Source organism: Meriones unguiculatus, chromosome 19 (assembly GCF_030254825.1).
Source record: "Meriones unguiculatus strain TT.TT164.6M chromosome 19, Bangor_MerUng_6.1, whole genome shotgun sequence".
NCBI classification, from domain to species: Eukaryota; Metazoa; Chordata; class Mammalia; order Rodentia; family Muridae; genus Meriones; species Meriones unguiculatus.
The window spans coordinates 46,516,600-46,532,633 of record NC_083366.1 but is presented as its reverse complement, the minus strand read 5'-3'; positions in this window follow the sequence as shown (position 1 = coordinate 46,532,633).

Sequence of the window (16,034 nt, the reverse complement as noted above, 5' to 3'; positions counted from 1 at the left end):
GGTGGTTTATTTCTGGGTGGTATCTGAAAGCACTAAGCCAGACAGGCAGAGAACCCATGCCCTTGTCTCCCCATCAGGCGCAGAACCGTTTTATGCTGTCCCCTCTGACACGCTGGAAGTATGTTCCTTTACTAGGACATTTGCACCATACCCCGGGTGCACACATCATAAGAGGGGAGGGCTGGAGCAAGCGAGAGTCTGCTGGGGCAGTAGTGACTGCTGCTTGACTGTGGGGCTGAGGATACAGTGCAGGGACAAAAGTATTTGTGTAAGGCCTCCTGATGTGTGCTTGACCAGCCTGATCTCAAGTCCATAATGCCACCAACCTCTACAGTGGAAAGAGGGAAGACCTGTAGTAGATTCCAGCCCCTATCCCTACCCCGACCCCTGCCTCACAGATTCCCGAGGAAGAGAGCCCAGAAAGCTCTTTCTCCAGTTTCTATTTCTTTTTCCAGTATTATTTTTTAAATGTTGTTTTTCTTTTGTTTTTAATTCTTTGTCATTCCTCTTTAATTTGATTTTGTTTTCATAGTTTATTTTGTTATTAGATATTTTGTAATGGCTGTGTCTCTGGGTATAAACGCATGTATGTGTGAGTGCCTGTGGGGGCCAGAAGAGGGCACCAATTCCGCTGGAGTGGAGTTACATACAGGCAGTTGTGAGCCACCCAATGTAGGTGCTGGGAACTGAACTTGGGTCATCCGAAGGGCAGCAAGCCAGCAAGTGTTCTACACTGCTGAGCCATTTCTCCAGCCCATTATTAGTGCTTTCTTTAATTTTTAATTAGTTCCTTAATTAATGCTTCCTTACTACACCCCCTCTCTCTTCTTCCCATCTTTTTTACTTTTTATTTGTACTACTTTTCCTTTGATGAGCTTTTTCCTTTCTTTCATCGAGACAGAGTTTCTCTGTGTAGCCCTGGCTGTGCTGGAACTCAAACCAGGCCAGCCCTCAAACTCATAGAGATCCGCCTGCCTCTGCCTCGCTAGTTCTGCAATCAAAGGTGTGCGCCACCATAGCCCAGCCCTTTTTCAAGTTTTTAACGTCATGCTTTTCCTGTGCTGTTTTTTCCTTTCTTTTCAGCGTGGTTATTGGTGTGGCGGGTGTGTTCACTGATACTGTTTTTTCTAGAAGATTCATTCTGGCATGCTGCTGTTGAAGAAGCATGCTTTCTCTTGAGTGGGGCTGGGGATTGAGGCCTCAGAACGACTGTTCATCCTTATAAAACTAGAAGAGATACAGCTGCATAAACCTCCATATAGAAACCAGCAAATAAAACAGTGAAAAGGCAAAGCAAGGACTCCTCCAGTAGCTGCTCTCGAAATGCTGAGTCAGCAGAATCGAAATGGTCCCTGTCCAGGTTGGCTTTTTGTTCCTGGGATAAAACTAATCAAACCCCACTTTTAGAGGATATGGTCTATTTCAGCTAGAGCTTTGTGGTGGCTGATCTTTGGTTGCTGACTGAGTCCAAATCCACTTAAACATAAACTAGTAGTCACTCCTGTGAGGGATTTTCTTGATCAGATTACTTAGAGCAGGAAAACCTACTCTAAATGTACATGGCACCTTCAGGTGGCGGCACAGATAGAAGGAGGCTTTTGGCTTTTTGCCTACATGCGCTCACTCTTGATGACAAGCCCATCCAGCCTGTTGCTGAAGCATTCCTCCGCCGATGTGGAAGTCAACTCCTTCCAGCTTCCAGTGTGGACTGAAGACCAGCAGCTTTCTGGAAGCCCTCTAGGCCTTCAGCACTAGACTGGGATTGCTGATACATTCAGCATCATAGACTGAGCAACTACTAGATTTTCAGGGTGAGGTAGCCATTGTTGGAAAATCCAGGCCATATCCTGTGAGCTAATCAGTTCGGCTCTGTTAGCTCTGTTCCTTTAGGGAGCCCTGTGACTCATACAAGGTTACAGTTCAGCACCAAGAGAAACCAGGGCAGGAGTTCAAGGCAGGAACCTGGAGGCAGGAACTGATGCAAAAAACTATGAGGAAACACTGCTTCCTGGCTCGTCTCTTCTGGCTTGCTAAGCTACTTTTAAGAGTGCTATTTTAAAACTTATGTCGAGTGCTTTGCCTGCATGCCTGTGCCCATAGGGGCAAGAAGAGGATATTGGATACCCTACAACTGGGGTTATAGATGGTTGTACCACATAGGAGCTGGAAATTGAACCTAGGCCCTCCGGAAAAGCAACCACTGCTATTAACCACGGAGCTGTCTCTCCAGCCCCTTCAGCTACATTTCTTATACAACCCTGGCCCACTCTTAGCAATTAAGAAAATGCCTTGAGGCTACAGAGATGACTGGGCAGTTAAGAGCTCTGGCTGGACCTGGGTTCAGTTCTTAACACACACTTGAGAGTTCACAGCTGTCTGTAACTCAGTTCCAGGGGATTCAACACCCTTACACAGACATACATGCAGGTAAAACACTAGTGCACATAAAATAAAAATAAGTGAACCACTAAAAAGAAAAGAAAATGCCTCACAGACATGCCCACAGGCCAGTCTCATAGAGGCAGTTTCTCACCTGAGGTTTCCTCTTCCCGAGTATGTCAAGTTACTAATGACAGTGCCATTGTTTTAAGTGACCAATTGCCTCAAAGAATTAAACAGAAGAGTGAAGTAAGCAGGTTAACTCAAGACTTGGATGAGAAATTCAGTTGCATGGATGATAATAAAGAGATATCAGATTCTGAGGGCTAGGGAAATTCCTTAAAGTGCCTGTTGTTTAGGCATAAGTACCCAAGTTCAGATACCCAGAACCCACATTTAAAAAGATGTTGTTGTAGTGAGAGATGTTTTCTGCAACTGGCTGTTCTAGCCAATGGATGAGCACCAGGTTCTGTGAAAGGCACAGTCTCAAAAAGATAAGACAGTCTCTGAAACCAGACAAGGCCTCAAGTGGACACCACCCCAGCTACAAAACCTCCAACCTACAGTTTGTCATGCCTGCAGGATGTGCTGGGACCAGAGCCTAACATAAGCATCATCAAAGAGACCAGAGAAACTTCCTCCAGCAACTGATGGGAGCAGATGCAGAGTCCCACAGCCAAATATTAGGCAGAGTTCAGGGAGTCCTGCAGAGAAGGAGAGGAAAGATTGGAGGAGCCAGAGGGATCAAGGACATCACAAGAACATGACCCACAGGATCAACTAACTGAGATTCAAGTGGGATTACAGAGATCAGGGAGCCTGTCTGAGTCTGACCTGGACCCTCTGTATGGTTGTGTAGCTTAGTGTTTTTGTGGGATGGGGGCTGTCTCTGACTCTTTTGCCTGCTTTTGGAACCCTTTTTCTCCTACTGAGTTGCTTCATCCAGCCTTGATGTGAGAACATGTGCCCGATTTTTTTGTAGCTTTTTATGCTGTGTTTGATTGATATCCCTAGGAGTCTTGCTATTTTCTATTCCCTCCTAGGTGGAGGGAACATGGATCTAGAAGAAAGGGGAGGGGAGGAGAAGGGGAGGGAGGAGAAATTGCATGGCACATGGATATATATATTCAGGCAAAACATTCGTAAACATAAAATAATTAAATATACCTTTAAAACTAAAAATAGATTATCATATAATTCAGGTAGGTAGGTAGCCCCAAGGAGCCAAAGTCAGGATACAATAACGATCCCTGCACACTCGTGTATCATGGTCAAGTTATGGTATCAGCTCAGATGCCCATCAGATAATGGATAATCACAGTACAGTATACATACATGGTGGAATATTTTCCATCTATAAAAAGAATGAAATGATGCTCTTTATAGGAAGCTAGATGTAGCTGGAAATCGTGTTAAGTAAAACAAACTAGAGTCAGAACAACAAATACCATTACATTTTCTCTTGTGAGAAAAATCTAGATTTTTCTTTAAAAAAGATACAAGTCTCCAGTCAATGGGGATTGTTTGGGAGAAGTAAGAGGACCAGCCAAGGGGACAAGAGAGAGTAATGGAGCAGGTGCGTTTAATCAAAACACATTATGTTCATGTACAAAAATGTCAAAGTGAGGGCTTCTGAGATGGCTCAGCAGGTGGAGACACTTGCCGTTCAAACACCTGGACGTACTGGTGGAAGTAGAGACCTGACTTTCTGAAATCTGTTCTCGGACCTCTGAACATCATGGCACACATGCGTGCACACACACCAACAAATACAGAGTGTAAGGAAGAGATGTCACAATGAGACCCGTTCTTCTGTATAATTAAAATATGCTGGTTTTGATAAGGGGGATAAAGAATTTGAAGATGCAGCTCTCCTCAGAGGAGGCTGAAGTGTTGCACAGGATATAGACATCTGTTATTGTGCTCTTAAATCTAGAACGTGGAGAGCAAAAGTCAGAGGAATTTACTGATTTGCCAAATTTTACAGTATCAGGTATTCTGGGAATGCTCTAGGGAGGAAGACACTAATCGTGAAACCACTAATGCTGGAGTGTTAGGGAAGTACAAAAGGGACCTGTGTTATCGGGGTCAGGGGCCCGGTCCAGCCTGAGAAGGAACACTGGAAACTCCAGCATCACTCCTGCTGGGATGTTTTAGGACTTGGGTACATCTCGTATAACAGAGCAGATAGACCTCGTTCCCAGCGGAAGGGTAGGAGGTGTGTTTTCTTCTCTCCATCAACTACGGGGTCTGATTTCTCTCTGATTACAAGTACAGGACAACAGGAATTTAAACTCAGGTGTGTAGATAAGTTAAAATAGGGTCTGCAGAGGTGGCTCAGAAAGTAAGAGCACTTGATGCTTTCAGAGCACCTAAGGTAGGTTCCCAACACCTGTGTCAGTCAGCGTACAAACACCTGGAACACCAACTCCAGAGGGATCAACACTTCTGGCCTCTGTGGGCACCTGCACACACATGCACACCTACACACACATATAATTTTTAAAGTAATAGAGAGCTTAACATAAAAATAGTTTTAAAAAGATAAGATAACAAGACAAAACCATAGTTTAGATTTGCGACACTGAGCAAACCACATCAGCTGGAAATGGTCACAGGATCTTCGGGCATGAGTTAAAGACAGCTGCACATCCAGCAAGCAGCTCATTCCATCGCGTGCCCTGCCCCCTCCCTCTGTGTGCTGGAGGTCAAACCCTGACCCTCGAGTATGCTAGACAACCCCCTGAGCTCACCCTCAGCCCAGTTTTTCATCAAGAAAATGTTCTTAGCCTCCTGCTCCAGCAGTTTCTGCTGTGTGTACAGTCTCTCTGCTCTCTCAGACATGCCCATCAGAAACTATCTCCTTGGGCTGGAGAGATGGCTCAGAGCGCTTCTTCTGGCTGCTCTTCTAGAGGTCCTGAGTTCAATTCCCAGCAATTACATGGTGGCTTCTAACCATCTCTGATGAAATCTGGTGCCCTCTTCTGATGTGCAGGGACACACGTGGGCACAACACTGTATGTGTAATAAATAAATAAATCTAAAAAAAAAACAAAAAAACAAATACACTCTCCTTCCGAGTCTCAGCTTTAGAACTACAACCTAGGTGTCATGGTTAGTTTATTACTTTTGCTTAATTTGAGCTTCTGAATGATTCTTTGATTCTTTGCCATATTCTATTTTTAAAATTATTTCCTTACTGTATGTGTGTGCTTGCATAATGCCATGTGCACCACTTAGAAAACCTGTAGATACCAGAAGAGGAAGTTGGATCCCTGGATCTGAAGTTACAGGTGGCTGTGAGCCACCATGTATGTGCTGGGAACCAATCCTGGGTCCTCTGCAAGAGCAGCCAGTACTCTTAATCTCTGAGCCATCCCTGTAATGCCTATGCTTCCACACTCTTTTCCTGAAGTGTGCGGCAGTCATGCTTTCAGTTCCCACACAACAAATTGGGAGCGAGAAAATTCGTTAGGAAGAAACTTCTGGAAGATGTCTCAGTGTTTGGCTTGTCTTCAGTATGCAATAAAAATGGATTTTTCTTATTCAAATAGAGGAGGAATCAAGTTGGCACTGGCTCCTACATAGAATATTCCATTTCCTCCTTAAAAGACGCTGCCTCTGTAGACTACTGCTCAGCTTCAGAATTCTTTCATGGTTTTTCTTCATAATTAAATTCAGAAGTCTTATTGTTACTGTAAATTTTGTTTCTGAATAGTCCTGAGCAGTTCAGGGTCTTCACAGATTACGAGTATTTCCGTGTGCCTGCCTCATTTAAAGCCATGTGTAAGTGATGGTAACTGTTGCATAAAAACTAATCTGGAAGATAAAGAAATGTGCGTGTGTGGTCCTAGAAATGAAAGAAGAAGAATGTGTTTGGCTTCAGTTCAAAGCCTGGAGACCCCAGGGAGCAAAGAGAGGGCTGCACTTTCACAGGAGAGAACCGAAATGCTATCACATTAAACTGTGCCAAGGAAAATGTTTGTGGTGGTTTGAATAAGAATGGCCCCGTAGGTTAATACATTTGAATGCTTGCTTGGTCTTTAGGGAGTGACACTGCTTTAGGGGGGTTAGGAGGTATGGCCTTGTTGGAGGAAGTGTGTCACTGGGAATGAGCATTGGGGTTTCAAAAGGCCAAGCCAGTCTTAGTGTCTTCCTCTTCCTGCTGCCTATGGATCTGGATGTAGAACTCTCAGCTCCTTCTCCAGTTCTATGGCTGCCTGCATGTCTCTGTGCTGCCTGCCATGATAATAATGGACTAAACCTCTGAAATTGTAAGTAAGCCCCGATTAAATGCTTTCTTTTCTAAAAGCTGCATAGTCAAGTTGTCCCTTCACGGCAATAGAACACTAAGTCAATGCTCAACCAGCCAAAGTGAGTGCACGCTTGTATGCATGTGTGCATTCGTGTGTGTGTGTGTGTGTGTGTGTGTGTGTGTGTGTGTGTGTGTGTGCGTGCGTGCGTTTAGGAATAGGAAGAGACAAAATGATGTCCAAGATATTTTGAGGGTTTTTTGGGGGAGAGGGTTGTATTTTGTTTTTAGGAAAGTGTCTCACTATGTAGCTCTGACTGTCCTGGAACTCTCACTTTGTAGGGCAAGCTGGCCATACCACCCTGCCAACTTAATAAGTTTAAAAGAACCACAAGCTACGCTTAATCCTTGGCAAGAATCCAAAGAATGGATGATGCTCCTTTAGCCAATAAAGAGGTATCATCATCATCATCATCATCATCATCATCATCATCACTCAGAGTTTGGGTATGGTTAATGCACTACAAAGAGTTCTGAAGAAAAGAGCAGACATAGGCTGTGGTGAAGGACAAAGAAGATGGAAAGTGTAGAAATAATCTCCACACATAGTTCTGGCAGGAGGTATGTCAGCAAGTGAGGCCCAAACATACTTGTAAAAACAGAAGAGGCATTGGGAAAGACACTTGGCAATAACATAAATTAGAGAGACTTAAGGTCCTCCTTTTTCAAAGCAGCTAAATTAAACAAAAAGAGTAACTATTTTATTGCTGAGATTATGGGAAAATCCCAAGGAGATAGAACAAGCCCAAAAAGTCAGAATGAAAACCAGGTCAATAAGCATGCACACTGGAAAGACAAATACACAAAAAAATAGATACTATGTTCATGCAGATGTATTCAGAGGCCAAAAGAAGATAGAATTGGAGTCCATAGAATTGGAGTCTCAGGAGTTTGAAAATGGCCCAGAGAGGGTCCCAAGAACTGAACTTGGGTCATCTAAAGAGCAGCAAGCACTCTTAACTGCTGAGCCGTCTGTATTAATTCCTCAGCCGGTCGTGACAATAAAATATCTGACTAAATTAACTTCAGCAAGGATATATTTGGCTCACAGTTCAAGGTTGCTGTCTTCCATGGAGGGGAGGTGATGGCTACAGGAGCCTAAAGCAGCGGGACACTTTCCATTCATAGTCAGGAAGCAGAGGGAAATGCATGTTGGTACTCAGGTCACTTCTTCTTTTTTATTTAGTCAGCCATTAGAATGAATCTTCCCACCTCCACTAATTTAATCTAGAAAATGTTTCATAGTGCTGGCAAGATGGCTCAGTGGGTGACAGTGTGTGGTGCTAATATGGAGACCCTGAGTTTTGTCCTCAGAACACACATGTCACAAGGGGAGAACTGACTCCTACAAATCAGTCCCGGGCCTCTGTAGACATGTAGACACACACACACACACACAGAGAGAGAGAGAGAGAGAAAGTCAGATAGACAGAAAGAGAGACAGAGAGACAGAGATAGAGTCAGAGAATAAAAAAAGGAAATTCTTCACAGACAAGCCGAGAGATCTGTCTCCAAGGTAATTAATTATACATCCTGACATGTTGACAGTGAATGTAAACAACACCATCACTAATAGAAGAAAACACAAATTTCATTTAGATCTTAGATAATTCAGAAGTAATAGATATAGAAAATAATATAACTATGAAATGATTAAAACATAAAAGATGGGGGTGATGAGATAGCTTCATGGGTAGAGATGCCTGACAACTGAATTCTATCCTCTAGATGCACATGCTAGAAGAGAAATTGTTTTGTAAGCTGTCCTCTGACCTCCACAAACGTGCTGTCATACATATAGCCCAGCCCCAACACAAGCAAATAAACAAATACTTAAAGAAATGAAAAATGGCATTTCAAAAATGATGAGCAATAGGAGTATCATAATTTACCAGACAGATTAGAGAAAGGATAAAATAAAACACTAGAGTTAAAAAAAAATGCAATAAGCTTGGGGTAGGGTGGCACATTCCTTTAATCCCAGCATTCATGAGGCAGAGGCAGGCAGATCTTAGAGTTTGGGGAAGCGGCCTACAGAGTGAGTTCCAGGACAATCAGGGCTACACAGAGAAACCCTGTCTCAAAAGCCAAACCAAAACAAAGCAAAAAGAAGAAAACAAAAGCAACAAAAAGCAAGAGACTAAAGCAACAAATTAAAAATGGCTAATGAAATAAGTTGGAAACATTTTCTAGGCTGTAGCATAGGAAGAACAGAAGACGAGAGAGGTGAGCCTGTGTTAAAATATGCTGATAGGATTGCCATATTTTTCTGTGAAGAGTGGAGGAACTCTTTAGGCATAAACTCTGCTTCTGTGTTTGAATATATTCCTAAAGAGTCTATAAATAACAATGGCTATACTTCAGTGAAACTTTACCTACAGGACTAGAGCAATGGCTCAGTTGACAAAGTGCTTATTTTACAAGCACAAAAACCTGAGTTTGAATCCCAAACACCCATGTAAATAGCCGTCTTAGTAACAGATTTTGACATACAGCTCCCAAGAGGATGATCCATAAAAAAAAAAAAAAAAAAAAAAAAATCCAAGTTAGATATTCCCAATAGTGTTAATGCGTTGTTCTGAAATAGTAAGTTTGCAGGTACTTATTTTACTATCAAGCATTAAACTTTACTTTTATGCTATTTATAATAATTTTTTTTCTCTTCAAGACAGGGTTTCTCTGTGTAGTCTTGGCTGTCCTGAACTCACTTTGTAGACTAAGCTAGCCTCAAACTCACAGAGATCTGCCTGCTTCTGTCTCCCCGAGTGCTAGGATTACAGGCATCCAGTTTATTTATGACCTTTTTATATGTAATATTATTAATTATTATAATTTAATAATATATTTTAAGCTGTAAGTGGTGGTGCATACCTTTAATCTCAGCACTCAGGAAACAGAGGTAGATGGAGCTCTGTGAATTTGAGGCCAGCCTGGTCTACATAACAAGTTTCAGAACAGCCAGGGTTGTGTAGAGAAACCCTACAAACACAGATACACACACACACACACACACACACACACAGAGAGAGAGAGAGAGAGAGAGAGAGAGAAACATTTTTTAAAACAAGGTCTTATGTACTCCAGGCTGGCTTCAAACTTACTATGTAGCTGAGGATAGATGACCTTGAATTTGGGGCTTCCTTCTTGCTAGACAAGCACCCTATCAACTGAGCTACATCATCAGCCCAAGAATAACCGTTGTGAGGCTAAATCCCAAAATAACACAAGGATAAATATAAAAGAATTAGAGCTTTTGACAATTGTTCTTTAGAGGACAAGATGCGATTTCTCATTGCCCAGTGTACTGCAATGTATTTGTCTGTAGTATAAGTGAATTACAGGAAAATAACCTGGCATTCTTGCAGGGTACTACAATAAAGGGTTTGAAAGAAGGCATAAAACAGAAAATATAGTTAAATTAAGTGAAAGGTAGAGATTTCAAGTTCAATATATTTTTCAGTGAAGAGTTAAACCAGACATGGAAAACATAGAAGATAAAGAATGAGACACAAAGTTTTAGATGATTTATCATTCTTGGCCCAGACTCTGCTATTTTCTGTTTTCTTCCCATCTTAGCCCTGTTCTAGACTGGCTTGTGGACAAGTGCCAGCGCGGAAGCCCGGAAAAGCAGGTAGTACTGAGGACCAGAAACACGCCTACTCCTGCTGTCCTCCTACTGCCCCTTCCCTTCCTCAGCATTTCCTGAAAGCGTTAAGGAGAATGATCTAGAAGTCCTTCTATCTCCCCTCTCTTTTACCCTCCTTCTTCTCCTCAACCCCTCCCACCCCGCCCCAGGCATCAAGCCATGGGCCTAATGCATTCTAAACATTTCTTTACTACTGAGCTTCAGCCCCAATTTGTTCCTTCTTTCTTTGAGATTATGCACATGAGTGTTTTGCCTGCATGGATATCTGTGTACCACGTGCGTGCCTGGTGCCTTGTAGAGATCAGAAGAGGGTGTCGGATCCCCTGGAACTGGAGTCATGATGGCTGTGGGCCACCATTTGGGGCTGAGAATTGAACCCATGTTCTCTGTAAAAGCAACCAGTGCCCTTAATTGCTAAGCCATCTTTCCAGGCCCCCAAGTTACTGCTTCTTAACTCTATATGGTCTATAAGTGTTCCTGCCTACCCCATACATCTCTAGTTCCTTCCTCTCTTGAGTTGGCTTCACATGGATGTACTTATTTAACAGTGAAATCACCCTTCCGCTAGCTGGTGTTAGCATTTGTGTCTTAAATTTTTGTATTTCAGTTCTGGCCTTCACAACATGCATACAGCAAGTAGAAGAGGAAAGAAAAAAGAATTCACATTCCTGACCTTTGCTTCCTTAAATTAGCTACTCAATTCAGTTTAAGACCTTTGGGCCTATGCTCTTTCCCCACATCCACTTACTGTACTGTGCAGGGGCATGCTATATTATACACGTACATCTCAGCGATGGCTTGAATGAGGTGTCTCCCCCAGTCTCGGGCATTTGAGTGCTTTGTCTCCAGTTGGTGGCCCAGTATGGGGAGGCTTCGGAGGTGTGGTCGTGTTGAAAGGAGTGTACCACAGGAGGTGGGCTTTCAGAGCTTACAGACCATCACCATTTTTAGTTCACTCTCCCTGTTTCATGCCTAGCGTGAGATGTGAGCCCTTGCTAGACCCGCATGTACCCTAACCCTCTGGAACCATAGGCCCAAACACACTTTTTTTTGTGAGTTGTTTTGGTCACGGTGTTTTACCACAGCAACAGAAAAGAAAGTAACACCGTCTAACCCTGTCATTATTTAGCTTTTAAAATCATGTTATTCCCTGTGGTGGGATCACCAATCTCTTCCTGTTCTACCTCTTCAGGCAATTAGTTGGCAAGTTTGAAACAGACTTGTGGGTGCAATTCTCGGTTGTCAACTTGAATACAGTCAGAAATGTCTAAAACCCAAGCAGCTAAGTGTACCTGTGGGGGCTTTTTCTTGCTTAAAACATTTGAGATGGGACGAGCCACCTTAAATTGGGGCCACACTCTCTGGGGAAGCCTATATAAATGACATAGAAGAAAGACGTTCTTGTTCTTCTCCTGCTTGCCTTCACTTTTCCTGGCAAGCTCATTTCCCCACTGCTGTGTATACTAAAGACCAGCTGAGACATCCAGCCTAGTGAACCCAACAATTACTGGATATGTGGACTTTTCATTGAGAGATAGCCATTGTTGAACTAGCTGGGCCACAGATGTAAACCATTCTAATAAATACCACACACACACACACACACACACACACACACACACACACACACACTGTCTCAGTTTGGGTTTCATTGCTGTGAAGAGACACCATGACCAAAGCAACTCTTATAAAGAAAAACATTATTTGGGGCTGGCTTACAGTTTCAGAGGTTTCGTCCATGATTGTCATGGCAGAAAGCATGGCAGGTGGCATGCAGGCAGACGTGGTGCTGGAGAAGGAGCTGAGAGCTCTACATCTTGATCCACAGGCGGAAGAAGGAGACTGTGTACCACACTGGGTGTAGCTTGAGCATAGTAGGCCTCAAAGCCTGACCCACAGTGACACACTTCTTCCAACAAGGCCACACCTCCTAATAGTGCCACTCCCTATGGGCAAAGCATTCAAACACAGGAGTCTAAGGGGGCTATTCCTATTCAAATGAACATAGATACACACACACACACATACACGAATGTATGCACAAACATCTGTTCTGTTCCTCTAGAGTCTAGAGATGGGTGACTATATTTTAGTAAAATTCTATATCATTTGTGAAACCTCTGCTTTAGAGTTGCTTTTTTTTTTTTTTTTTAATTTTGCTTAGGGCAAGGAGTTGATTTGACAGTCGTAGTGGAGATTTCCCTAAGGCTGTTTCCTGTCTTTGCATGTGTTACCTACAGTTGTCCTGCTCCAGAGGGCTATTGCACACACCAAATGAAGATGACATGGAAAGCTCCAACCAGTAGAATGAAAGTTAGGGTGAAGTTTCTCTTGTTTCCATTTTTTTAAATGTAGTGATTATGAGCTGTGTAGAGATAGTCGGCTGCTCTTCCAGAGGACCTAGGTTTAATTTGGCAGCTTAAACCTGTCTATAGCTCCCGTTCCAGGGCTTCTCACACACCGACACAGACATATATGCAGGAAAAACACCAATGGGACATAAAATAAAAATAAATTGTACATATATATATAACTTATTATATTTAATTTACTATATAGATAGTGTTGGGTTGCACTGTAACTTCCCATGATTAAATTATGTAAATTATGTACAAGATTAATAAAGGAAATGTCCCAAGATGTTCTTGGAAATTCTAACCACAGCCATGTATGTATCTGAACTGATTCAGAAACATAATCATAAAGAACCCTTCTTGGTTCTATATATGTTCAACAACTCTTATCTTTGCTCTCTCAGCTCTATCACTCTAGCACCCAGAAAGGATCACTTTTAGGGGTAAGGTAACATGTTAGGTCAGAAGAAAAGAATATACACTTTGAGATGGTCAAAACAATTTAATCTGGTAAGAAAGAAAGTGCCTAAAGATATTTAGACAACACATATGAATACTTTGTTGACTTTCTGTTAGTTGCTCTCGAGTAGTGAGAGATTGATGTGTTCAAAGTTCCCTTTTAGAACTGTAAACGGGAATTCTAGCATGGATAGGCTGTCAGAATCAGATTGTAGGGTAATGTCGTTAAAGCTACAAACCGATCATTTCAGAGTCATTAAAAATGGAGGATGCTCATCTTTGCTCTAAAAAAAGATCAAGCATTTTTGACAAGTGTTTTCACAATTAATTTATATTCTTGTCACAAAGGGCTGCTAAATAAATTCAACTTCAAAACAAATTAGTAAGGCAATTAAGAAATGAAAAACGAAGGTTTCAGAGATATTACATACATAGGAATATGATCACAGTATCAGATGTATCTGTAAGGTGCTATGCATTTGCTACAGAGAAACACTAATTCAAAGACTTTTCTAGAACCAACAAGAACACAGTAATGCAGTCTCTTACACAATTCAGAGTCAAAAGAAATAAACCAAGGACTCAGGGAAAAGTCTAATGATTCCTGGTTTTAAGATTCCCAACCTAGCCCAGCAGTGGTGGCACATTTAATCCCAACATTCGGGGCAGAGACAGGTGGATCTCTAAGTTAGAGGCCAGGGCAAGCTCTGGTCTACAGAGCAAGTTCCAGGATAGCCAGCCCTCCACAGAGAAACCTTGTCTCAAAAAAACAAAAACAAAACAAAACAAAACAAAACAAAAAAAAATCCAAACTATAATTTTTCTGCAGATCTTCACACAGAGAACCCAGACTGAATGTACCAGTGAACAAAACAAAACAAAAACACAGCTTGATTTAACAAACTGTTGTTAAGAACTTGTGAGCGTTCCATTTATGCTCTAACGTGCCTGGCCTGTGGTGCCCACACAGGTGATCCGACATTTCCTTGACTGTGGCTATGAGTTTGGTGATGACATGAACATTTGAATCTGTGGATTGTCAGTAAAGCATGTTGTTCTTCCTCTGAACAAGAGTGGACCTCATGCAATCAGATGAAGGAGGTCCAAATAGAACAAAGACTAACTTTGGAGATAGAAGAGTCCACCTGCAGACATTACCTGGATGTGAACTGTAATACTATCCCTTTCCAAGAAACTGGTATGTTAGTTAGGGTTATTATAACTAGGATGAAACACAATGATCAAAAGCAAATTGTGGAGAAAAGGGTTTATTTGGTTTATACTTCCACAGTGTAGTCCATTGCTGAAGGAAGTTGGAACAGGAACTCAAACGGGGCAGAAGTCAGAGGGGTGATGCCTACTGGCTTGCCCATCTTGGCCTGCTTTCTTACAGAACTCAAAACCAACAACCCAGGGATGATACCACCCACATGGACTGGGCCCTTCTCCATCAATCACTAATTAAGAAAATGTCTCACAGTCCCATCTTAGGGAGGCAGTCTTTTTCATTGAGGTTCCCACCTTTCAGACACATCTAGCTTGTGTCAAGTTGACATAAAATTATCCCGAACACTTTGTCACCAGCCAAATAGCCCACTCTGAAAATGTTGCTCTTACCACCACACACACAGACATACATCTTCATAGAGTTTTGCTTTCTAACGAACCTAGCACAGAATCTATGTAATAGAAATAGTCTTATTGTATGCCTTTCTTTGTCTCTTACATCACAGGGTCTCCGATGAGCCCTGATCTCATTTGAGCCCCATCTCCTAGATGTATGATCCTTTTCCAAGAACCTGGAATCGGGGCAAAGATAAACGTCCTAGTTTAGTTTTTGTTACAGTGATAAAATCCCATGATCAAAAACAAGTTGGGGGAGGAAAGAGTGCATGTGGCTTATACTTCCACTTTATAGTCCATCACTGAGGACAGATGGGGCAGAACTCTGACAGGAATCTGGGAGCTGGAACTGAAGCCAAGATCACAGTGGCTCAGTTTTCATGGCTTGCTCTGCTTGCTTTCTTATACAACCCAGGACCACCTACCCGGGATGCCGTGACAGACAGTGGGATGGCCTCTCCCACATCAATTGTTAATCAAGAGAATGTCCCATAGACACACCTATAGACCTACCTGATGGAAGCAATTCCTCATTTGAAGTTCCCTTTATTTGGGGGACTCTGATTTGTGTTGAGGTGACAAAAACTCACTAACCAGTATAAGAAAGTAATAATGAATAGAAAACACGAAATGGTTCAGGGGTGCTGCTAGCCATCTCCCAAATGAATCAAATGACAGAGAGTGTCATGGCAATTAGAGGAGGCTGCTCTAGAGTCGAGAGAAACAAATGGGAGCTGGAGAGCACTGGGCCTGTGATTCTGAGAGCCAGCTGCACTGTGTCTTCAAGTCTCAATCTGCTGCATCCTTTATCTGAAGCATTTCTATCACTTGCAACCAAAATACCCTATTAAAGGCTAGTGTGCTGGATGATTTTCCAGCCACCAATGAAAAAGGGCGGGGCTGCAAAAAAGGCAAAAAGACAAGGGTAGGGAAACATATAGTTAACATTCTGCCACCCTTCCAACTGCTCACCAGACGGACAGACAAAAACCCAAACAAGTCATGCTTTCTTTTTGAAAGAAACTTCAGCAGCTAAGTGACAGGCAGCATAGTATAGTATAATATATTATAGTATAATATATAGTATAGTATGACAGTAAGGTACAGTAAGTGAAGAGATCTTTAATGCTTCCATATTTGGAAAACAAAACCGTGAAACCCTCGTTAAACTGTTAAACTTGAATATCAGATAAACTGTGGGTGGTTTTTTGTTTTTGTTTTTTTTTTTTTTTTTGCACTCTGCTTCCTACTCTCTGTCTCT